General features: G+C 36.5%; 1 protein-coding gene across 5 annotated transcripts in view; it reads right to left on the bottom strand.

Annotated features, from left to right (window-relative positions):
* The window catches only part of LOC145291149 (adenylate cyclase type 5-like), a 489,601-nt gene that overhangs the window by 184,054 nt on the left and 278,328 nt on the right, over positions 1-27,219 (bottom strand). For 2 of the 5 annotated variants that reach the window (XM_080136675.1, XM_080136674.1), the window contains exon 3: positions 2,858-2,918. The exons of the other annotated variants lie outside the window; for them this stretch is intronic. The gene's annotated coding sequence lies outside the window, so the exon portion shown is untranslated. The remainder of the gene's footprint in view (positions 1-2,857; positions 2,919-27,219) is intronic. 5 annotated transcript variants of the gene reach the window in all.

Consider the following 27,219-nt stretch of genomic DNA (forward strand, 5'->3'; position numbering starts at 1 on the left):
ACTATTACAGTCATTAAAAATACCTTAAATTTTTTAATCTGAAAATTAAACCTGTACTCGATAATTGTTGGAAAAATGTCAAAGTGAAAATGAAAAATTTAAAGACTACACGAATCATTGTTCAGGTCAACTGCAGCTTTTTTGGGTTTTTTCCTAATGACAATGTTCACTCCGGAATAAATTCACTGGGTTATAATTTTTTTTATAACATTTTTATTTTCATTATACATTACAGGCAGACAGTAACACCTGCTATCTAATAGGCCACACTGCCCTACTTTTATTTGACATGTTAGGTGAAAGCACAGAATTATCACATCACAATCAAATCTCAATGTTAAGAATGGGTTTATAGATACTAACGTTACTTCAGCATGGTATATTCATTTGGTCACAGGCGCCAATGCCGCTATTCTACTGGGCTGGCAGTGACTCCCACTAATAACTATATATATATTTTACAGGTGGGTAGGTGAAGGGGGGCACACTTCCACCGGGCAACGCCAGTGCACGGGTCCTAGTATATATTTATTAATCAAGCTTCAAATTAGTTATTTTCCTTCTGCTTAAATAATTTCCATTTCAGCTGACCACAGGTCACAAGGAAAAAATCCAAGATTATCCCACCCACATGTCAACCTTATATAATCATCCCCCCACCCCGCCTTTCTGAAAAGTTCTAATTCTCCAATCAGTTTTCACCAAGAGAAACAAAACCAATGGTGAACCTAACCTGCTATATTTAGCTGACCCAAATAATTCTTAGAGTCATTTACAAATGACCAGCTATACTCTATGTCATGGCCAGACCTGGAAGAGAGAAAGATTAGGGCAGACTTAAGTAGTGGTTAAAAAACAAAAGGCCAGAGGCAGAAAACTGGCGGGTGAGGGGAGAATCTGGAACAGAGGGGAGGGCCACAACTGCTTCAATACTTAACTTTCTTTTTAACATACCAAATACCAAGGTCAGACAGTTGGATTTTTTTTTTTTTTTTTTTTTGAGAAACTGAACAGCCATTTTAATTTCCAAAACACTGAAGTTAAAATCTGGATTTTTATTTTCTACGACATTAACCCATTGCTGTTTTGCAGTTAACATTTTGCTGAAACAAGGCACACTACAATTAGTGCATATAGAATTGTGCTAAGGGACAGAATTATGGGAGGAGGGACTAATCGAACAGCAAGATATTTATTCATATTACATTTAAATTTGTGCATGGCATAACCAGATAAATAGGAGCAGAAAAGGAATTTCAAAGGCAAGCAGTCAAGAAAAGCTATCAGAAAATCTGGCATAGTGTATGAAAGTGTATGTAAATAAGTTGCTGGAATCTGTTAAATAGAGAAGTAGTCAACCATCTCAGCAAAAATAACCTTAGTGACATACAATATGGTTTTCATTCTGCTGGATCTACAGCAGATGTGCTTAGTCTTATTCCATAGGATTAGCGAATCTCAATGGGGACTTCTTTTGACATGTATGGCATAAAGGTCTACTTCACAAGAAATTTCCAGGCTCAGTAGTGGATTGGTAGAAATCAGAAGCCCGCAGTATTAACACTGGAGTCCGTCAGGAGTCCATTCTAAGCCCAACTCTTCCTGATCTACATTAACGATCTTCCAAATTACATCCTTACATCATTTGTAAACATTTACGCTGACAACACTACCATCTATGGTAGCACATCAAAGACCCTAAATGGCCAAGTTCTGATTCTCTCTCCTCTGATCTTGGGCACGTAGTGCAGTGGGGAAGCAGGTGGCTGGTTACTTTTAATGCATCTAAAACCAAGCTTCCACCTCTACATCAGCGCTCTGATGCCCATGTGGCAGCAATTGAAATGAACGGCTCTCGTCTTGGAGAGGCTTCATGTTTTGACAAGCTTCTGATCTTGACCTTTACTCAAATCATTGCCAAGGCTGCTGGAAAAATGGTAGGATCCTTCTACCACTCCAGTAGATATCTCACTCATATAAAAGCCAGGTTTAGCCAATGATGGAGTAGTGTTGCCACATCTGGGCAGAAGCTGCTAGAAGCAGCTTATGCCTTGACAGAGTTCAAAATAGACTTTGTAGCTTAGTGGGGGGATGCCGTTTTCTCTTCCTTGCAACCTCTTTCACAGAAGAGACGTCGCTAGCCTGTGCTTTATCGTTATTTCCATGGCAGGTGCTCATCTGAGCTTCAATCTATGATCCCCCCAGCTAAACTTTCATGAAAAACACTTATCTAGCCAGAACCACTATTAATAGTTTCCCCACACTATCTGTGCCAAAACCTAAATGTAGATTCCATGAACAAAACTTAAAAATGCAAGAAACTCTTCCATTGTTTTCCAGCTGACCACAATTAGATTGTCTTCAATTCCAACATAAACAAGTTCTTGATGAACCGTTCCCCTAAGTAATCCAACTTACAAATTCCACTAATGTTTACTATGCAATAATCACATTGTCTAATGTATACCCATTAACTAAGTTTTTATAATGAACAGAACCAAAGTTACACATAATTGCGATTTCATCTTTTGTGATAGTAATCCAACTTACAAAAATTCCACTACTTATGTTTACTATGTTATAATATTGAATAATGTATACCGATTAACCCTTATTCTCGAGTGGCCTCCGGGCCTTGATAAGTGGTGATTCTTGTATAAAAAAAAAAAAAAAAAGAGGAATGTAACCGGGATGAAACTTAGACATACAACTAATTAGGTGAAAAATACATTTTCACACACCGAGACGGACAGACTAGTGCAGCAGCCCAGATATGGCAAAGAAAATATTATGTATCATGACTTTAGAGAATGCAAATCCCTCATCGAACAGTGTTTAATATGGAAAAGAAACTTACCACACCTGCCAGCATCCTATCTTTACATGACTACCGTTCGCCCATGCATGGAATATTGTTGCTATCAATGACAAAAAATAAGAGAAAAAAAAAAAAAAATCTTGACTGAACTTGTTCAAAGACCATAAGATGCAGAACTTCATTGGCTACAATATGGGCCAAACACTAAGTTTTTATAATGAACAGAACCAAAGTTACACATAATTGCGATTTCACCTTTTGTGATAGTGACATTGCGTAACAGCACGGATGAGCAGTGTGAAGATATCAGCAGCAACTGAAGGATGGATGGCTAGCAATGGTATTAGCAGCAGCCATTTTGTGCACATATGCAAATTGGCAAGTGCATCAGAAGAAAAAGAAAATGAAAAATTCACAATGTGGAAAGGAGTAGAAAGAAAGGAGTTGATTGGCCAAATAAAGAATTTCATAGATAAGGACCGTCATGTGTCTATAGAGACAATAAGTGCAGTTTGATGTCAGTGCGGGAACTGTATACACAATTTGTGAACTGAAGATGTGGAAAATTTGTCCCAAGGGTGCAGTCCACAACTCCATTTTGTCACAGATTATTTGATCTATAGCACAGACCTTGCTGCCTGTGACTTGGTTATTTACTCGAGAAAAACCAATTTAAATTAAAGAGGCTGTGACGAGGGTCATCAACAGGCTCACAGACTCCCAGGGGTAATTCCAGACGTTGCTGGAATGGTACAAGAGCTTTGCAGCTGGAGGAGATTACTTCTAAGGACTAGAGTGAAGCATGTGTGTACTATCAATAAAAGTGCCCATAAAAATCTGGAAACTTATTTAAGGCACGCATTTTAGTGGACATGTTTGTGGACCAGAACCAAGTTGTGGATGTGATAGGAACTTAAGGGCACATCTGTGCCTGAAGCGCATCTTGAAGATTGGAGAAATTTATTTTGAAATCTTAGATTTCTAATCTTCATTTGCAACCTGACACATTGATCAAGAATACTGGTGTCTTGAGAATCTTTTGGTGTCTATATTTTAACATCTGGAACAGTTTAGTTTTTTTTTTTTTTTTTTAGACTTTGAATTTGCGTGAATGAATGCACAATTCACATTTGGCTTCGGACTTGGATTAATTTGCACTTGTTTTATAAGAGCAGATTGCAAAGAAAATACTAGACAAGTAAATTGCGAGCCAAATTATATTTGGCCAAGGAAAAGTATTTTATTCTATTCATTTTGAACTTCAATGGACTTTAGATTTTCAACCTCCACTTTGTAAATATTCAACTAAGCTCCAGCCACTGTCCCATCACCAATGTTGCATCCTGTGCCTGTTTTACAAGTATTTTAATGGAATGTACTAACACTTAGCATTTGTGCCTCCCCCTCGATGTAAATCCCCAACTAACCCGACAAGCAGTAAAATCTCACCCCCTTCACTGTAGAAATCTCTAGATGCTGGAAAACCTAATAGTTTTCCAGAACTACTAGACTTCGGAATTTCTTCCTGGTCTTCTATTTCTGACTGTACTAACACTCCAAACTTCAAGTGTAATGTAAACAGACATCATTGCTCGACTACATAGTGTTCCTGTAGATATGATCCAATAGTTACCTTTACATTATGACTTGTGATGTCGATTACTGCTCCCACTGTTTATATTAGCACACCACAAGCACGAATGTCATCAGCAGAGAACGGACACTGCTCAAAAAGGTCACGACAATGCATGCTAAAAATAACTTTAAACAAGAAAAACAATTTTTTTGTAAAAAGACTTTTAGTCAGAGATTAACAGACAGGCAATAAACACCCAAGATATTTTTGCTTGTAAGAAATTCAACTTTTATAATCATTTGTTTATCAAGTCAATTGCCTGTAGCATAAACAGCTTTGCATGAAGCAAGTGACTTCACATTAAATCTTCACCTAAGAGCTCCCATCCCAATTTTACATGCTTGTCAAGTTGGCAAACAAGTCGAGCTGTGGGAACCAGGAGCAGTCACAGCAGTACCTAAACAGCCCTTTTCAGCGGTAACCATCACAAACTATCCGAATATGATGCACTCAGCTGCTTGCCACCTGGGGTTCATTATAGCCTGACACTCCAGTTCCTACATCTGCTTCAACTAGCTTACTTCCAGCAACTTCATTCCCAGTCACCAACTCTGGTGACTGACGTCCAGTTACCAGTTTTCAATATTAAATCCCACATGAATGCCTCCAATCAACCAGAGGCAAGTCATTCTCCCTCGAGGACAACTTTCAGCCGCACAAGACCCGTTCTCGATTTGCAATCTCCATCACCATACAATTTATCGTTTTGTCTTGGGAAAATAAAGTGATACGTATCTGAGGTCTGGATCCTTTTTGCTATTGCAGTTACACCTTTGCCTTGCGTCTACCTTAGTTGTATGGTCAATTGGCACCTTCACTCTAACCCGACCCTCTGTAACAGGTAACAAGCCAAGCATGCTAGGTTCCCCTCCACAAGTGAAAAATTTGCTTTCACCATGATTAATGTTTGTGCAAAATTTTTAAAAATTCAAAATCCAAGACGGTGTTGAGAAAAATGCGAACAGGAGTAAATTACTATGCCCAATCCCTTTGTTGGGAGAACAAAAAAAAATTCATGAAATGTAGTTTCCTTAAAGCATATATATATATATATGAGAGAGAACGTAAGAAATGGAAAGTTGTTGAGGGAAACAAAAAGTGATTTTACATTTTTAGCGATAAATCTTAGCTGAAAAATACAAACTTTTACAGTTGTCCGTTTCAAAATCTTTCAAGGAAAGTCCTTTGTCAAATAATGGTCGTTTCAAATCTTGAAAAGAAATTTTGTTGGATGCATGACGCAGGGATTGAATATCTCAAATAAAAAATGTTATGAATTTTTGAGACAAAGTAGAAATGTTTATATTGTTTAGATTAAAAAAAAGTGACAATTGTTCTCATTTTTAACATTATCTGCACAACGTTTTGACCAATTTAATAAGTTATAAGTTATAACTTATACCCCTCGAGTTTCCTGATAATTTGATTAATCTATATTTGTAAATTTACTTCTAACTAGATACAAAAATTCGAAACCTTGGAGTGTGGAGTTAAACCCCCCTTTTTCCTAAAAGAAAAAAAAATTGACTTTTACAACTGATGAAGGTTGAGTGTTACATCGACCGAAGCATTATGTAGAATAAAGTCATAAAAATTCAAAATTTAAGTTTTAAACAACCTTGCTTTCTTGCATCTTGTCTTCAAAAATTGGATGATTCCATCTTTTAAAAAGGGATGAAAGGTCAATGTTATACATGTTGGAATGATTAAATTGTCGCCCTAGAAAAGACATTCAATTTTCGTTTGATAAAAACTGATTTTCTTTTGTTGCAGATCTACTAGTCAGCCAATTTTGTACAAATCCCAAGAGTGATAGGAGCCTTTTATCATGTCTGAAAGTGACACCGTTCAATGAGCAAGATCAGAAATGTGCCAAAGAGACCCAGGCTTAGAATGAGGGTAGAAAGTGATGAGTTTTAGATTTGAGTAGCTGATGGTACCCAAGCCATACATATTTAGTTTTAATCTCACTAATTAGGTACTATATAATAGCATTGTCTAATATGTAGTCTGAATGAATTAAAATATTTTTAAGCAAATCTTATGATCAGCAGCCTGCCAGTACATCTCCATATATTGATGGAAAAAAAATCCCCCCTGCTAAATGGTATCATAGGTTTGAAACAGATGCCATATACAAATTTATGTCTACACTATTAACCACTATCTTGGGTAACTTTGAAATGCTATTTAAGACACATTTAGTAGTTATAAAATCCTACATTTCATCCTCGAAGCAACATCACAATCGCAGCCATCTTTAGAGGAAGTAGTTCCTATTTCTCTCTAAGTATCAAACCCTCCTACCAGTCATCACCAGGAGGAATTCTGCACTTTCGACAGATATTGAGTTTCACCTTTTGTAACTGTAACTCAAACATGTTTCCCTTTTCTGATTCTAAAAATAAAGTCTCCCCAGACTAATTCTGCTCATTCTGATTGGCTGAGCTCTAACCATTCCATATTACGGATTAGTATTTGTTTAGCATGCAAATACCGTTAACTTCCCATTTAAATATAGTGTTTCAATGATACCTACTTTTGCCTGAGTAAGTTGCCGTGTCCATTTTCTTACATTTTACGGTTTAAGTTTGCATTTCCTCTCCTTTCCTATCTATACTTACCAACTCGTTTTTTCCTTTTTATGCTGAAAAAAATTTCATAGCGTTGCCGAAAGGCAGGGGGAGCGAAGAAAAAAATTACTTCCTCGCTCACTTTATACATTTGATCCAGTAATTAATATTTTTTCAAACAGTTAGGTTTTTGTTATATGTACCTTATTTAAACCTGCGCTATTCCAAATAAATAGTTTTGACTATTGGATTCAACATTGCGCCCATGTTAAGTTTTTATGGGCAGGGGATAAATTTGTATATTATAATATCGGTTTTTTCAAATTTTGCGGAAACAAGTATTTAGAGATAAAAACCTGTATTGTGTACTTAATTCACTGCTGCCAGGTTTGTACATAAATCTTTCTGCCTCTCATTTTTTTTAGCATTTGTGGTTAGGTATGCAGACAACGATTATCACTTAAATTTAGGGGAATTATTGGTGATGTCTGAAAGGCGTTCTTAACATGACAATACTGAAGTGAAAAAAAAAGTTGTAATTATTTTTTTCTACCTGGAATTCAATTTGATACCATCAGTGGAAGAGTTGAAAAGAGGAAGACTTGAACAACAAACGGAAACAGCTAGGACTGCTACCACCGATTTCGATCACTAAACAGTCCATATACAGTAAGAATCCCTAATCTCTAAAACTTGTTTTTACATTCCATTATTTTAATGAACCGTTTTTTTTTTGTTGTAGTTTTAGTAATTCATACCGATTTAGGCATTCCCTTAATTGCTTTTAGTAAATTCAAACTACCTGCATGTTACCCTAACCGCCCATAATCAGCACTAATCGCCAGTGAAAGCCTTTATTTTAGTCATGGCCAGTGTCTGCAATTGTTCTGGGACGGCAGTGACCACTAACAACCGTAGTTTACTTTTGCGAGGGGGGGGGGAGCAGGCTTTCACCAAGCAACGCCGGTTAACGGGTCCTGCTAGTCTAAATATTTAAAAGATCTGCACTTGCAGATATTTTGAATAACGAGTAGATTTCTATTTAATTTTGTGTGCAACTGAATTTACATGCGCATTTTTCTAGTCAAGAATTTTCACTAAGATTTAATTCTGCATACAAGACAAATACGTTCAGTTTATTGGTTCTAATAAACTAATTTGTAATTAATGATTTTTCTATGTCTCACTTTCACCTAATCGCTGCATGCACTAATCATTAGTTTGGCATTCTCTACACTGATCTGCATGCCGTAGGCTAAAGTGATGATAAATTGTTCTAAATTAACGAGTTTCACTTCTGTCCATGCTAGGCCGACGATAGCATTGGCATGATAGAAAGTTGGTAATCATTGCGGCTTGAATGCTTTTAATACAAAGATGGTGCATTTCAATATGACAACTGAAATGCTGGACATCACATGATCGATGAGGCAATCCTGCAAGTCACAGTAAACAGACAGAGGCAGAGAATGAGACGGAAGAAAAGGTCATCTGTGATGAGTACACAATCCAACTATGGGATCGGTTAAGATTCATGTTCAGTGTCATCTCGCATGAACTATGATGCATATCCACTTTCAAAGTGGATAGTAAAATTTAAAACCGATCCATTAATATATTCTTAAATTGAAAATGTAAGTTTATCAAGCCAAGTCAACGCACATTTTTTTTAAAAAACATTTGTTTATAAATCAAACTTCGACGTAATCACGTCATCTTCATCAGGATGTTTTTTTTTTTTTTCCATCTTTAGTCTTTGTGACAGTTTGGCGTTATCAATGGTGATGTTAAATTCCTACAGATAAAAACATTCCACATAAATCTCCCAACTTGGACATTTAAAAATTACCGTTGATAACACTGAACAAGTTTTGTTTTTCTTAAGAGGGATAAATGAAGACTTGGCCAGAGATGGGTTATATTTTAGTATTTTAATCCTTTTAAGATGATCAGTGTATACATTTGCAGACTATCCTCATCTAGTTGTTTCACGTTTCAGCCAGCTATTCGTCTGGCCTTTGTCAGGTGGTAAACTGCAATGGGATATGAATGTAGAGTCCTAACATACAGAAAACATGGAGACAACAGCTATGGAAGGCAGTATTTACTAAGGATACAGTTAAGACTATTTCTATCCACTGCAGTTTACCACCTGACGAAGGCCAGAGGAATAGTTGGCCAAAACGTGAAGCAACTAGGTGGTAATAGTTCACAAATAAGGAGAGGTTAGAAGTCAATTTTCAAAAATTGAATATATTTCAGCATGTAAAAAAAAAAAAAAAAAAAAAATTAGACCAGTCAGCCATTATTCAATAGTTTTCAGAGAGGTTGTCAAGCCTGCAGTTCAAACACTAATCAGACTTCTAGAATTTTAAACATCCAATTGCAGGCCAATAAGTCTTCCATAACGATGAGTTTACGAGCGAGATCTGTGGAAATTCCATAGCGGCATCTTTCATATGTAATATATTACTGCTGGGTATTCTGTAAAATAGCATGAATAGAGACCCTGCAATATTGTAGCCCTTTTATTAAAGGACATTTAGCTAAGTAATCCGATTAATGTAGTGTCAGACTATGGTTTATCTCCAATATCTTCCTAGGAGTGACATTGTATGGACGCCAAGTGAACGGAAACCCCACAATACTATTTTTGGACAGATAGTACACTTTGATCCTAGCCAGGAGACTAAGATGTGTCATGTACAACCCAAAAGCGACTTATTTTTTTATGTTGAGTCTGCTCGAGAGATCTAGTTATTAAAAAGGAGGATAAAAGATAACACTACGAACATTAAATTAACGTATCTATATATTAATTCAATGTTTGTAGTATGGTATCACCTACCTTTTTAGGATTTCCCATTGAATAATCTATAATCTGGAAACCGTGACACTTCCATACGTTAAAAGGTACTACGGTATTAATAGATCCAATGGTATATCGTTTATTTTAATTCATTAACTTTTAGATGCTAATCATAAAACCTTCAATATTGACAAAAATTGATGACAAAGTATAAGTTTTGTACGTTATGCTTTTGAAATAATTTCCTCGTATGACAGGTATTTCAAATAGAGTTAATTGGCTTCCGTTAGTAGGCGCTATAATCATACGATTTGATCTCTTAAGAGAAAATTGTATAAAGTCTCACAGCACATCGTCACACGTGAAGTACATTGTTTTGTAGTTCGTCGATTATGATCATTGATATTTGTAAAAATAGAATCAGAAAGAATGTTCGCAAAGTTAAATATCGAAACGAATAATTGTTTAAATAGTTTTCGAAAATTTTAATTTTGTGAGAAAGGAATGTTTATAAAAGTGGATCCGGTTTCTGTCTTTCTTCGTAAAGTTAATGAGGTAAGAATTCGGAGTTTCGAACGAACGAATTGGAAAAAAGAACGGACAAGATTCGGCGGGGAGGGAGTTGTTCAGCCATGAAAGTGTTTGGCTGGAAGATGTAAACCTCCGCCCAAAAAGTCGCAACAAGTGTAAATGTGAAAAAACAATTTAGTTATCCGAGTTGCTTGGGTAGAAAATTACTTACATTTTCAGAAGCGCATGTGAAACACTACAGCGATGATTTGGATCAAAAGGTATGTCCTTTGTCCGGGCAAGCAGACAAAGATGCTATGTTTGTTGAACTACTGCTGACGGTATCTATCTTTAAATGTTAAGGTACACCTGCAACGACCATTATATAGACTATAGCATATACACGTTTGGGTTTCCTCGTTATATACATATATATACATATATACACACACACACATATCTGTAGTCTGAGTGCACGTGCACTTTTACCCAACTTGCACACTTGTCACTATCCATTTAAGAGCATGTGCAGTTTATATTAGATGGACATTTCGTTGCTACAATCTTAATTCATGCCCCACTTATAGTGCTATTATAATGCTGAAATTTTAAACTTCAAAATGTAATTCCAGGCCTTTTCGGAGTATAATATATTGGACTAAGCTGGTGGGTTGTTCGGTTTATCGACAGCTGCATGGTCATTTAAGGCCAAATAAGTTTTTTTTTTTTATTGAGTGTCTTAGTAAGGTAGGTGTTCTTTATTTTCCAGTATGTAGAGGTGCGATTGGAAGGTTAGTAAGAGATTTGGGTTGAAAAGTTTTGGTAGATTTATATTTTCGAGAAGAGATTTACCTCTTTCAAGTAATTTAGAATTACTTTTTCATTTATATTTTCAAAGAGATCTTTAATATTAGTGCTGTTGTGTTTTGGCATAGGGGAGCTAGGTCAATGCAGTTAGAAAATGCTTAATGGTGTAGTTTTCTTGGCAAGGTAAGCATTCAGGTGGATTTTATCCTTTTAATAGGAAAAAAAAAGTGGGTGCTATTTGTGTGCTCTGTTCTTAATCTTGTAATGATCACCTTTCCGGTTTAGTTTAGATTTGGGATTTCATTCTCCAAGTGTAGGTTATATATTGGACTAAGAATGCCAAGTAGACATTTTGGAAGAAAGTATAAACTCAGGATTCATGCTACGAATAAAGGCAACAGAAAAGTCAGCTACGAATGTTCTAAAAGCACAAGAAACTTGAGGGTTTAATATTTGCAAGAAGACCCAACTTGCCGAATAGGATCCTCTAGATGTGATCCTAACAGGTTTACTTCAAGAATGGATTCTGATAATATTCATGTTATATTAAGAAAATTCTTGCGGATTTTCATTTCAATTTCAAATGATGTACTTGCAAATAGGTTTGTTATACTTTTATTTTATCCTTTTATAGAGCGTTTTCATTGTCTAATTGTTTAACAATCGTCTTTTCAGAATGTTGAATACAAGATGGACAATAGCAAATTTTATTTCAATTCAAGTTAGGCTGAAACCGCTCGCGATACCAACGAAGCATTTAGCCCAAGGAGCTACTACTGAACGCACAGCACAATGGTGGTTTAAGAAATTTCGTGGCAGTGACGAATCTTGAAAATGGTCTGCCATCGAATGTTAATCAAAGCCAATCCATGCACAACCGAGAACTTCTGAATCAGACATACGATTCCCAACCACTCAAGATTTGGAAAGATAAATGGGTGCTTCACAAATTGAACAACCAAAATATTTATGAAGTGCCAGCTTTTATCAGAGGCGGTAGCACTATATAGGGATGGCCCGTACACGCCTATATACGCCTACAAAACAAAACAATCCAAATCTCAACTAAAATCAACTTATAAGTTTCAAAAAGCACATTCTTACAGAGAAGCGTCTTACGAATCCAGCGAGTGTCAGAACGTCGGTTAAAATGTCAAAAGAGCAAAAAAAAAAAAAAAAAAAAAAAAAAAAAAAAAAAAAAAAAAAGGTACAAAAATGGCCAATTGTTCTTTTGAGACGATGTATCTCGGTGTACGAACGGTCTCTGACAACAGTTCAAGCATCAATCGACTGCTCTTTACACGGAGAAGTGCAGTGACCCATCGCTTTTTAGCTAACTCCATAATTAAATAAGATTACGTGTAATAAGTTTTAAACACTATATACCCAATGTAGACAGACCACTTCGAACACGGAACTTCTCTCAAAAGGGACAGCTACAAATAATACACCAGATGCTCACAGACGTTCCAGTTTGCCAGTGACCTATATTTCTTGGACGCTGAATATTTGAGGTGAACGTTAAGGTTTTTTCTTTAAACAGTAACCCACCAGCGTTAATGAAACCACGAAATCTTTATCTCAGTTGATCAAAATTGTTATAAGAGTAACCTATCAGCAAGTACGACGTCAAAAAACAATGTTATAAAAACAATTCTTCAGATTTTGGACTGTAAAATATGTACAAAATGTCAATTCTGTGACCAGGATTCGAACCTAGGTTAGCACGGCCACAACGTGGGGTCCTAACCTCTAGACGATCACGGCTAACACTGACGTCTGTCGTTCTTGGCAGAAAGACACATGACTACTGTCAAACTATTGAAAAATAAGGAGGAAACTTGAAATTCTCACGCATGCGCAAAAATACACTATAGCAACCATTGTTACATGCAGCTGAATCTCTTCGCTCGCTAAGAAAAGTAGATCAGACCAGTTCTTCTAAGAACTCACCAAACGCCAAAGGAAATAAGTTAAATTAACCGCAAAAGAAACTGCAAGAAAGTCATCTTCTAAGAACTCACTGGAAGTTGACCAAAAAGAATCAAAATCCAAGCCCTAGCCACAAAAATAACTAGATATTGTGGCTACTATACACAATCTACTAATAAAAACAAGTTTTCTAAAATAAACTACAATAAATTAACCAAGTAACCTCACACTGTCACTGATTAGGACTTCATATAAAGATAACTACACTATTGGTGTATATACCGTTCCACACTAACTATTGGTGACAGGGCAGTATCTCAATTCTACGAGAGTTGTCTTGCTATAAGATAAGTGATATTATAGTAAGATACACATAAGTGTTATATGTTTACATTTAATAAAAAATGCCAAAGTCAGCACATAGTAAAAAAGCTCAGAAATATAGACTATGAAAAAAAAGTCAAGGTATTATTTGAGCAAAAAGAATACTATCAGAAAAATGCTGAAATAAAAATTAAGTATCATGCAAATCCTGAGGCAAAGAAGGCTGCCTCACGTGCTGACTCAAAAGCACGGTATAACAGGGATTCTGAGGATAAAAAACCTGCTTCACGTGCTTTTTATAACAAAGAACCAGAAAAAAAAAAAAAGAAGGCTGCCTCACAAGCACGGTATAACAGGGATCCCAAGGGGAAAAAAGCTGCCTCATGCACAAACTATTATAAAAAGACCTAAAACCCAGCAGGAAGCGACCTGCTACTAATGGAGGCAGCAATGAGCCGCCTCCTAAAAAAGACAATACTATCATGAATGTAAGTTTAAAAATAAGACTAAGTAAAAATACTAATTAACAAGAATAAAAAAGCATTGGAAATGCAAAAGGATATAGGGATGGTATGCCAAAAAGTATACAAACAAGATAGCTATGAATGGCTAGGCACATGGAAATTGAATTTCATCCAAAGTATAGCCCTATAGCTTTTTACAACCGTAATGATGGCACGGAATGAAGAGTGGAGAAAAGCTATAGGGCTATACTTTGGATGCAATTCTATTTCCATGTGCCTAGCCATTCATAGCTATCTTGTTTGGAAATGCAAAAGGATATAGGGATGGTATGCCAAAAAGTATACAATGCTTTTTATTCTTGTTTAATAACGACCTATCTTGACCGGGTTGTGACTCGTAAAGAACCCACTTTTCATCACAACAACCGGCGACGCTCAGCAGTTAGATGCAGACAAAGCTCCACAAAACATTCTGAAGCCAGAATTACACCAAATGAAGTTCATGCTGACCGTGTGGTGGTCTGCGACTGGTTTCATCCATTAATATTTTTAAATGCAGGTGAAACCATTATGGCAGAGAAGTAATGTCAAAAAAAAAAAAAAAAAAAAAAAGGATGAAACGCATCAGAAACTTCAACACCTAGCATTAGTCAATGCCTGACAATAAATTGCTAAACCGAGTGTTGAACGAATTGGGCTATGAAACTGCCTCATCCGCCATACTCTCCGGACCTTTCACCTAACGACTACCATCTCTACAACTTTCTGCACGAGAAATGCTTCAAAAACAAGTGATATCAAAAACGCCTTCATTATCAGAACGCAAGATATGTTACTGACAAATACACTTGTTTTGCGTTGGCAAAAATGTATCGATTCTGATGGTGCTTATTTCGATCAATCAATTTTTGTATGAGCTGAGATTGTACATTTGAATTTAGAAATTAAAAACCACAAAACCTGTAAGTTTAGGGAGGTGGACAGACTGACATCTACATATTTTTGTATTCAAATTAAATAAAGAAGATACGGGCTTTTAAGAAAAATTGCTACTCAAGTTTAGTCAAGTTAAATAATTACGACAAGATAGCTTGGGCAGTCACCATAGTTTTCCTAAAAACAAAACAAAAAAACTTACAGAATGACAAATTTCAATTACGATTTTAAAAATTGTTTTAATTTTTGGAAAAATGCAAAAAAATAAAATCTTACTGAAATCGTGTTTAGATACAATTAACCTTATTTCCTAGTATTAATTAATGCAGACATGCCTGAAGCAACAGTTTCTACTTGATCTTAAATTAAAATTTTTACTCTTCCAACTTTTAAATTAAAAATCCAATAAATACATTAAGACTTAATTTTTAGAAAAAAAAGAAAAAATAACTGGAAAAACAAAAACGAAGTCATCCATTCATAATTATAACAAGCAAATAATGTCTGAATGCTAATATTTACTGCATTTATTTTTTAAAAGAAATGTTTGGCCATGTCTATATAACCAGAACTTGTGGAAATTCCAACTGTACTTTTCATACGGTGTATATTTCTGCTGTACATAATATTTCTATTAGATGCCCAAATAGAGACCCCACGATATTGTATCTATCTTTCACCAACAATGTTGGCTCTAAAAAAAAAAAAAAAAAAATCTGTTCAGTCCCGAATGATGTGCTGTCCAAACTGATTTTTAAAGGGGGGGGGGGAATTTGGGGATGCCATTATAAATACACTTGCATTAGTTTGAATACAAAGCCATCCTGTTTTGTAGTTTTCATTTTTATTCCATCCATAATTATCTGGCTTGTTAGACATTTACCATATAACATCTGTTTAGAGAACCTGTAACCTTCCACCCTAACCCAGTACCTTCGGCTACATATACCCGGCATTTCTACTTGACCCGCAGTGTGATTACGTACATAGAAATTACGTAAGTACATTATAGATTAGAAATATAACAAGTTATTAACTAAGATTTTTAGATATCTGTTGTCACTTTATACAAGGTGGAAAGATAAAATTGCTACCATGGAAAAGACGATTCCATTTCCGTTTGATGAAAATGGATTTTCTTTTTCTGTTGCAGACTACTTGGCCAGTTGTGTACAAATCGCAAGAGCGAGAGGAGCCTTCTATCATGTCTGAAAGGAATGTTCAAAGAGCGAGATCGGAGATGCACTGCTATACAACTTATGCTCTACCAATCCAAGAGATGACAACAGGACCATTGCCAGCACCCTCAAAATGCATCGCTGGATTGCCACGAATAACAAACTTGCCCAGGGTGATGAAAACAGTTTCCAGCCACGGTTATCTTTGGTGCGGTTTCATGTGAAGGCCACGCCATGCCACCTCACATCTTTCAAATAAATCCGAAGCATGGTTAAGAAAGTGTAAACAAGCAAACCGACGAACGATTTGGGGGGGAATTTTACCCCATAATACTCCTAGGTAAGCAACCAGAGTTATCCTGGAAAACTAGTTCTGGCAAAATTTTATTTCCACAATGACTAATGTTTGTGCAAAATTAAAACATCCAAGGCATGGTTGTTGCAAAGTGCGAACAAATGGGAATGAATTACTAGGTCCAATCTCTTCGTCGGGGAGAGAGGGGTGGAAGGCAGGGCGAAAAAAAATAAAAAGCTTTTCATTTTTCTTGTAAAGCATAAGCTATAAAATTAGAGCTGATCTGGAACTGAAACAGATCAGCCATGTCCATACAAACAAATAAAAAACATTGATTTTTTTAAAAAATTTCATTTAACATGCATGAAGCAACACAAAAACGAGGCAATTAGTGTATAAAAAAATAAAAAATGTAATAACTGATCGAGTCATTGATTTATCGATATCGTCCAATATGGACATCTCTGCATGTTATGTTTGTCATTAGAGATAAAGTGGATGTATATCGTTTGAGTCACGGACAGAACAGGAGCGAAAAAGCTTTGTTTTCATCATTAGCATGTTTACTTGAGATTCTCTCTCTCCAGGCAAAGGGAATCTCTTTGCAAAGGACGAGAGGAAGAGCAAGAGAATTGATGGCAAAAATTAAATTGCGTCTCAGAATACGTGTTCAGTATGGCCCAATCACACTTTCACGTTCAGTATGGCCCAATCACACTTTCACGTTCAGTATGGCCCAATCACACTTTCACGTTCAGTATGGCCCAATCACACTTTCACGTTCAGTATGGCCCAATCACACTTTCACGATGGCCCAATCACACTTTCATGTTCAGTATGGCCCAATCACACTTTCATGTTCAGTATGGCCCAATCACACTTTCACGTTCAGTATGGCCCAATCACACTTGGGATCGCACGATGATAAAACAAAACAAGTAGTTTAAAAAGAGAAAACTACAAAACGTTGTCCATCACGTCAGTCGCCAGTGATTTTCTTGGTCCAATCTACTCTTGTCTGGTTTTGATTCCAACCTGTCAGAGGACCTGAACTTTCAACTGCCCCAAACTGTCCATTGTTCTTAATGGTCGTAAACCAAAGTCTAAACAGTTCCTCCAAACACGCAGACCTCCACTGTTCAGTATTTTGTCCCTGATCACCACACCTTAAGTCCCACTTTAGCTTTCTTTTGTGTTCCTTGTTCATTCCCTTCATTGTTCTGATGATAAACTTTTCCTTTTTTTTTTTTTTTTTTTTTTTTTTTTACACAGTGATCACCACTTATCAAGGCCCGGAAGCCACTCAGGGATAAGGGTTATTGCAAGTACATTACGTTAGTGTGGAGATTTGATGGAGTGTTTACTTAAGGGGGCGGTTCATTAGGAATTTGTTAACATTAGACTTGAAGACATCCAAGTTGTAGTCCGGAGGGAAGCAGGCAGACGGAACAGAGTTCCACACGCGTGCAGTTCTAAGAAAGAAGCTTTGTTCATGGAATCCGCATTTTGATTTAGGCACAGATATAGAGCGGGGGAAATTTTTCACAGTGGATTCAGCTAGACGGGTGTTTTTCGTGAAAGATTGGCGAGGGGGGACCAGGGATTGGAGTTCAGACGAGCACCTGCCATGAAAATAACGATCTTCTCTCCATTTTCTAACACTGGCAGGGGGAAGGGGCAACATTTACAATCTCACATTGAGCATATACAAATCTTCCACGTCAATCTTATACCTTGTTTGGAGTAATGGATTTCAGTTTTAAGTCAAGAGTTTAGGGCGATTTCTACAATTATCACAAAGTAATCACCATTCCTCAGTTGGTTATCGGCATTTGTTACAATCGGGAACTGATCAGAAATAGATCCTAAAGTGAGGCTTGCTGGGAGATGGGTTGGGAATATAACTACTTCTGATAGGGAATAGGATATGGAGAAGCCATGTGTTAAGCTATCAGCTGCATTTATAAGTAGAAAAACCAAGCCAATTATTGTAGTGATCATTAAAGTCACCAAATACATGGACTCGAGCGCTAGTATCTAGGGAGAGTGCTGCATCTATGCTGTAAGAGACTTGGTTGATTAGTATGCAGTTCTGATTTGAGGAAAAACAGTAGAGAAAAATTGGCATTAAATAACCTAAAAAGGGTCGATATACTCTAATACTAAACAGTCGAAATTTTCTATGCATAAAATTTATACTTTTTTTGCATGTTTTATGAGAAAGGATTTGGAAAGTTTAGGTTTGGTTAATTTAAATTGCTTAATTTACAGCAAGATAGCATTATATAAGGATTTCTCATTTATTTGAGGCCAACATCTAGATATACACTAGACCAATAGCGCAAAGGATGAAATAGTGAATGTCTAGCAAGATTCTGCATCCCAGTAAAAAAAAAAAAAAAAAAAAAAAAAAAAATGCTTATGTAAAACAAATTTGTAAATTGTAACTCAAGAGATATTCCTATTGTTGTTTCGACGCGCGTATATATCCAACAGTTAATCAACCGAGAACCACATCACTATCCAAAATAAGATATTAACTGATATATTAGAGTTAAAATAATGAAAATAGTGATGTACAGCGATAACCAAGATTAGTACATCCAAAATGTAATTGAGAATTTAGGATTCTACCCGGTCACAACCAACTGAACGAAAGTACGCTAGTCTTACATTTTTTAAATTTCTTGCAGATTTCAGTTTTCCTGAAAATCACTTCTCTTGTCCATGATGCCATAAAAAAATCTAGAAAAATCTTCAAAACGTAAAGATCTTATCCCTGCTATGCTACTACAAAATAAAAAGCTCTGCTCTCCAAATGCCTTAACGAATCTCGCTTTCCAGACTGCTAGAAAATTGGTTCTGTTGTACCAGTTCAGAATAATTCTGGCAAAAAACTTACCTTCAATTATCGCCCATTAGCCGCCTCCCTTTTTAAAAATCTTTGAGTTCTTAAGCACTAGTTCACCACCTTATAGACAATATGGATTTAGGCAAGTCTGTTCTGCTGCAGATATCCTAACTAATCTCAAAACATACTAAGCACTTGATAAGGCAGGAGGAGTAACCCTAGACTTATCTAAGGCATTTGATAGGGTTTGGCACGATGGGGTTATCAAAATTAAATCTAAGTATTACTGGATGCATACTTAAATCTTTCTTAGATAAAACAAAACAGGCTGTCCTCGATGGGTATACATCAAAAACACGATATAAGTGCAGGTGTGCCACAGGGGTCAATCCTTGGACCTTTATTATTCCTGATATTCATAAGTGAACTAAAAACTGAGGGGATATTTGCTGATGACACCACGTTCTATAACAGACAAGATTATATACTAATGAACACATCAAAGGAAGTGGGTAAAACTATAGAAAGGCCTCCAGTCTAGCGGAATGAGGCCATAACTGGTTGGTAACATTCAATGCTGCCAAGATTAAGCTATTAAGATAAATTACAAGAAACCTTAATCACTGATTGCCATGGATAATGATACAATGCCTGAAAGTACTTCCCACAGACATGAATTCAAAGAAATACATGAAGATAACTGCCAAGGTTACAAGGAAAGTGTTAAAAGGCTACTCACACCTACAAGATACTGTTTGCTCATGCAGGAAGTATTGCTACATCTGAGCTGTTGTATCTGCCACTAGTCTCTTGCTCCTGGACAGAATTGAGAATCGCCAACCTAATAGGTCCTGAACTATCAACTCCAACGTTTCCATCGCCGAAAGGTAGCATTCTTGTGCCCGTTTTACAAGTATTTCTATGGCAAGTGCTGATTAACTCCAAGCACTAGTACTCCTCAATACCCTTGACAAACCTGACAAGCAGCAAAATTCCACTCTTACACTAGAAATCTATGCCATAAAACCTTCCCCTTGGGCTGCTGCACTTTGGAATTCCTCCCAGCCTCCTGCTTCTCTAGCTATATCAACATGCAGAAATTAAAGTGTAATTGAAACAGTCATCTCGCTGCCCAACTTCCCTAATAGTATCCCTGCAAATCTGCTCCCAAATAGTCTCTCACGACTAAGTGAGTTTGTACCTTATTTGGAGTGAAAAAAATTATTACTATTAAATTATTTCTAAATATTAATGTTTGGTTTGATTGTTCTGTAGAAAGAAAGCCTTTGACTTTGGAGAACATAATTGAGTTTTGCGAAAGAAATTGTATTTTTGCCAAAAAGCCAATATTTTCAGACAGCCTGATCTGATACACCAAATGCTCTAACATGTATTATCACCAAGCCAAAGTGAACCTGAGAGCAATGGTTGGTTGTTTGTTTTATGGCATATCAACCCTTTTCGGGTTATTTAATGCCGAATCCAAAGATTTAAGAAAAAATTTTTAATAGAATATATTTGTTTTCAAGTAGTTGGAACCCTAACAGGTACTACCACTGAGTCAGAGTGGACCTGGGAGCAATGGTAATTAAAGGGTGGCTCCACACTCCCCAAAGCCCGCAAGCTGGGGCCTCACCACTGGATATAGTTTAAGGTCATATCCAGGACCGAGAGCAATGGTAAATAAGAGTTTACTTTATTCCCCACAGCTCTCAAATGGAGCCTCACCATTGGAGGTCTTCTAAGGTCATGCCTAGGACCCATATCAACAGTTAAACCAAGAATCATTAAGATTCGATGTTAAGATTAAATTACTTAAAATTTGGAAATTGCATTAGTAATGTAATTATTTTGTTGTTCTCAATTGGAGAGAGAGGGCGGAGAGAGGGGAGAAATCGCACTTTTATTTTTACAAAGGGTCACCACATCAAAACCCTGAAGCCACTCGATAAGGGCTAACGGTAGTTTTGTTTTTGTGGTAATGATGTTGATGGAACCCGTATACCAAGTTTTAAGTATAAAGTCATTCTTGTAATAGAATATTGTACTTGTCAAAAAAAGCTGAGAGCCGGGGAAGGGGGGGGGCAGCACAAATCCAATTAAAAAGGCTTTCCAGAGTCATGTTCTAATCAGCCATAATTTATAATGAACTGAAGTCGATCTTTCTCTTAGCAATCTATACAGCTCTCACCCTCCTTTCACCATGCAACTTCAATCATGTAACTCTAATGTCTACAAGTGTCTAAACAAAGGACACTACACAAATGGATTAGAGGATCCCGATATGGTGAGTGCCCTAAAATTTAATTTTGTCAAGATCAGTAAAGCCGCGTGTTTTTTTTTTTTTGTATTCAGGCAGAAAGTTACCATGTATATGTCAAAGAGATTCAATGTATTTTATAAAACAATTCTGGTATCTTATTGGTGCGTTTCATCGCCTGAATCATTGTCATACCCCCCTTACTATGAAAAAAAAAAAAAAAAAAGCAAATACAACTAGACTTAATCTCCTGCTACGTTATGCGTAACGTCACCGTAATAGAATGCTTTTGCACATGCTCAGCTTTTCATTTCCGCCGGCTTGTTTGTGCTAAAATGGAATTTCGTTCCCGCCAAGATGCAGATGTAATGAGACATTACATTTACTGGCTCATTTATCTTTGTTGCTTGGATGGGAGATGAGCCCACAGATCAAATCTGAATTCAATTACAGTTATCTAATACATGCCTGCCGAACCAACTTGCTTTACATTCTTATATTTCTATGTTCATGTTTTGTGAAATCGTTAAATTCAATTTAGATGTAGAGATGTATTTTTAAATGGAAATATTTATTCCATTATAAAAATGTAGTTAAACATGGCAGCATAAATCCAGCCAAATAAACTTTTCCATGCAAATTCCATCAAAATCCGTGTAGTGGTCTTCTCATATCGAGTTGGCCTCATCACTTCAGTTGCTTGGAGACTTAGAAATACGAGTCAAGGATCCGTTCTTCACAATCAACCAGACATGTGGTTGATTACCTGTCAGCTTTCGGGTGGAGTAAGCTTATTGCTTACTACCCAACATACCCCTACCAGGGAATGCCGACAGGGCTGCCCAGGCAATTTTTGCTAGGTTAGAGTGCTCATTTAGGGGTGTTGAAACTCCTACCTTCTGACCTTGTGTCAAATCATGCTGGTGTGAAGCATGTAAGTCACTAATCTGCAAAAAATATTGCAACACCAAGTACGGATTTTATAAGTGGGTCAGTTCGATTACGGTCAGAGTAAAAATTAGAAACAGAAATAAGGAGTTAATAGAAAGAACGATGGATGAGATGGGGAAGGGTGACACTGAAAAGTATTGACACTTATATTACACACTTGTGTGCTGATATTATCTTGACGTAATAGGATTCAGTTTGGTGTCATTGAAAGATGGCGGTGGGTGAAAGCGAACAGTGGTGACTGCGTTCATAAATGTTCAAACAAATCTGCAAGATATTTCTCACCGTTGATGAATTAACGATAGAAAAACAGTTTTACCTGCTTGATGAAAACGCAGGACAATTTAGATAAACTCATTGTAAATGCATCGGCCAATGTTTGTTTACAGGGAAGGCCTATCCCACACTCCCCCAACCACCCCCGGATAACAATTAAGTTTCCTATCAGCACTTAAAAAAAGAAAATGTAAGGGAACATTGATAGGATATTACTACTTTACAGTTACTAACTTCCGGCATAATCCATTTTTTTTTTTTTTTTTTAAATCACGTTCACCCATAAAAGTGTCGGCAAAAAGAAAGTCCGCACTTTTTTTTTTTTTTTTTTTTCAAACAGCAAATTTAAGCTAAATTTAATGTAACCGTTTGAACAGCCTATACCTCATTTGATTCGCCTTTTATTCCTCTATAATTTTACCGGTTCATATTTGACTTGATTGAAATATTCTAGTGTTAACGTCAATTTATATAAAAAAAAAAAAACTTCAAATTGAGGAGGCAAACAAGAAAGTCTGCAGCAACAAATTCGCTTAAAACCAGCTTAAATTATCGTCCCTAAATCAGTTTAAAATATCCAGCAACAGACAACGAAGCATCTTTAATCGTAATTGTTCCAGGTTGTACAACGTAACATTTAGTCCATATGCCACAACTTAGTGATAGCCAGGAGTTAATTAATTTCCAACTTTGATTTATCCAATCGAGAAATTGACCGCAGATTGAAATGCAATTAGAAAACAGTACGAAAGACTGCAAAAGCACCAGCAGTGTTCGTGATGCGCCTAAATCTGGTCGTACTAGAGTTACTTCTAACAGGGAAGAATGCTATCAAGATCCACAGCCTAAGAAAGATTGGAAACAGTTCCCCAAATCCAACAGCAGTGCAATCTTGTTAAAAAGTGCTTTTTCTATTGAAAAGAGATTAAAGGAATTTAATTTGCGAGGCTATGTTGCAAGACGCGAGCCAATGATTTCTGTAAACAGAAAGCACCGTCTGGACTTCGTCAGATGAAATGAAGATCATGACTTCATATTCGTCAAAAGTGCTTTTTAGCGATGAAAGCAAGTTCAGTAGGTTAGGCAGTGATGGTAGGCAGTATGTCTGGAGAAAAGACAAAGAATTTAATCCTAGGTGCTCAGTTTCAATGCTGCACGGTGGTGGAGGTTGTTTTGGTGTGGGGAATTATTAGTACCAATGGTCCAGGGCCTATAGTTTGTGTGCAAGGTCGAATTAATTTGACCAAGTACATTAATATGTTGACTGAGCATTTTCTACCCTACTTTGGTCAGAATTTGGATGAATAATCCCATCTTCATGCAGGATAATGATCCCATTCACACAGCTGGCAAGGTCAAGGTTCCTGGAAGAGCATGGTATTCTGTGTTTGGATTGGCCTGCAAAATCTCCAGATCTCAATCCTATCGAAAACGTATGGTATTACATCAAGCAACAGCTACGCAATAAAATTTCAAATTTGGAAGAACTGGACAAAAATTAAAATTAAATTATTGCTGCAGTTTAATTCAATGAATTCCCAAAAGATTGCAGGCTGTCAAATTGCAGAAGGACTATGCTACAAAATATTAACTAGTTCATTGTGTTCTTGTATTTGTGTTGCATTAATGTCCTAAAGTTACATTTAAATAACAATTTTCCATTGTGCGGACTTTCTTTTTGCCTCAATTTGAAGTTAATTTTTAAATTGACGTGAACACTAGAATATTTCAATTAGAAGTCAAATATGAACAGGTAAAATTATAGAAGAATAAAAGGCCAATCAAATGAGGTATAGTTTGTTTAAACAGTTACATTAAATTTAGCTTGGATTTGCAGTTTTTGAAAAAAAATTACAAGTGCAGACTTTCTTTTTGCCGCCTGTATATCTCCACTTTGACAGAAGAAGCTACTAATTGAGACCATACCTAAGAAAGATTAAGATGTTAGTTTACGTTACATCTGAACTTCTGCATATCGGTACAATCAGGGAAGCAGGCAACAGGAAGGGAATTCCAAAGTCTAGCCGTTCTATAATAAATTATTAGAGTAGAAAGCTTTCTGGCATTTAGGGACCTAAGTGAAGAGGTGAGATTTTGTTGCTAAGCAGGTTTGTCGGGGATATGTACTCGAGGGGGCACAAGTGCAACAAGTTCATTAGAGCACATTCCATTAAAATACTTGTAAACCAAGCACATTGCAGTGACAAGACAGGGGTTGGAGCTTAGGTGACAAAGTAGGACCTATTAGATTTTTTGGACCCTATCCAAAAGGGAGGGACTGGTGGTAGATGCTCCAGCCCAGATGTGGCAGCAATACTCCATGCATGGGCGAATGGTCTTGATGCAAGATACTTAGATGCAAGTAGAGTTCTTTCATGATAGGAGTCCACCTTCCTTGCAGTAACCTTCAATGTCCGGAACATTTGTTCATATTACCTGTGAATGTTAGAAGTTTGGAGTTCTCAGGTACTATGTTATTTGTCATAGATATCGGTAGTTGGGGCATCTTGCAAATTGTTAAAGAGTAGCTTAGTCTTACTCGCATTAAAGGGTTACCTCCCATTTACGGAGTCATTACACTACGGTCTGGAGGTCATTTTCTAACGATTCTGCTATTATCTTAGATTTGTGTACAACTGTTCTTCCCTTGTGCAGGTTATAGAGCATTGTACCATCAGTAAATATATCTGACGATATTATTGCGGAGGTCGTTGATGAATATCAGGAATAATAGTGGTCAAGGATTGACCCGAGCCACTCCTGCATTAATGTCATGCTGCTTGAATGAACATCCATCAATGACAACTTGGATGGTTCTATTGTCTAAGAAGGATCTAATTATATTTAGTATACATCCAGTTATACCATACGATTTAATTTTCATTAGTAGTTCTTAATACCAAACTGTCAAATACCCAACTTATGTATGGTATATGCATTCAAAGTCTTAAAATATCTGCAGGAGAACGACATTGCCTAAATCTGCAGTGTTTGTCGGAGAGAAGATTAGCTTTTACAAGATGGTGAACTAGTGCTTGATTGACTAGCGTCTCAGATTTTAGTGAAGAGTGGAAGGAGACTGATAACACGATAATTGAGAGGGTCAATAGAGTTCAACTTTGTTTCCTATATGCTTTAATGAAAAAAAATGTTCAAATATTTTTTAGTTCTGCAGTGGAGTTGTTTGAAAGTTTTTATTAAGGCATTGCTGAACTCTGCTAAGGAGATGGGGAAGGAGTCTCCAACATCAAAGCCAGTAGTTTAGGCCACTTGGAATTAATTTTCTTGTTGACTGGTCTATTACACTGGCTTTTTAAAAAGTTCGTTTATTAATCATTTGACGAGGCTGTCCAGGCAATTTTTGCAGACTAGAGTTCTTCCTCTAGGGTGCTGGCTCTACAATCTCACTTTCTGGCCGTTGTGTCAAAAGATCACATTTCATGTTCAAACATACGTTATCCGTCACTCACATTAAAAAAAAAAACCCAAAGAACAGGTTATTAAGCTGATGTCGCTGAGTAAACAATTTCAACTTGAATACATAGACATTTTAATATTCAGCTGACAATATTTTATGCCGATGTACAAAACACTAAATTTCCAGAGTCGCGCTAGTTATAATTAGCCATATGACATAATATCATTGACACCGATTCTCATAAGATCATTTAAGCAACGCAAAGCCTGGTCAGTACCAGATGGGTGACCAATTTGGGAATTCCAGGCATATGTATGTAGGAGGACGTAGATACCTCGCTGCAAGAGGAGCAAAACCAAACCTAACAGCGACTGGGACAGTTTGTGAATTTCATACTCCTATGGAACTTCCTTTGGAGGAAGCCAGTTTAACCTTTGGAGGAAGCCATAGAATAATAAACTGAAATCAATCTTTCTCTTAGCTATCTATATAGCTCTCACTCCCTTTCACTATGCACATTCAACCACTTCACCATGTAATGTCTCCAAGTGTCTAAACAAATATGGACACTACACAAAAAAATGGATTGGATAATCCTCATGTGGTGAAGACTGTAGCAAATGAACATGTCAGTCATTACTAGACACTTAAGACTCGTTTCTCAAAAGTTTTGATATTTTACTAGCAGGGTTACTTAGCATTGCCAAGAAAATGCACAACTACCACTATTTCCCCCCGTTGTCTATTCCTCTCTGGACATGTAACTTAGAAAAGGAAATAACGGAAAAATCAGAGTTACTTCCCTTTATACAAAATTGAATGTTGTAAATGACCGTTTGACCCTCAAATAGTGAATCTAATTTTAAATATACGTGAAGGATTAAAAACTAACTTCATGGGTGTTCTGCATTTTTTCACAAGTTAACAGACGTGTCCTTTATATAATAGATGACAAAATACTTGAAACAGTCTTTAGTTTTGGGATAGCGTTATATTTGAAAAAAAAAAAAAAATCCAATAATAAACGAAACTCAGATTGGAGGTAAAGAAAAAAAAAAAAAAAAAAAAATAGTCATAAATATGAACCAAAGTTTACTAAGTTTCTAATATTGAATTACAGAATGTGCTATTCCCTTGATCACGTGAGTATTATCCTATCAAGATAAAAAAAAAAAAAAAAA

Source organism: Euprymna scolopes, chromosome 12, assembly GCF_053919585.1.
Source record: "Euprymna scolopes isolate OS-2025 chromosome 12, ASM5391958v1, whole genome shotgun sequence".
NCBI classification, from domain to species: Eukaryota; Metazoa; Mollusca; class Cephalopoda; order Sepiida; family Sepiolidae; genus Euprymna; species Euprymna scolopes.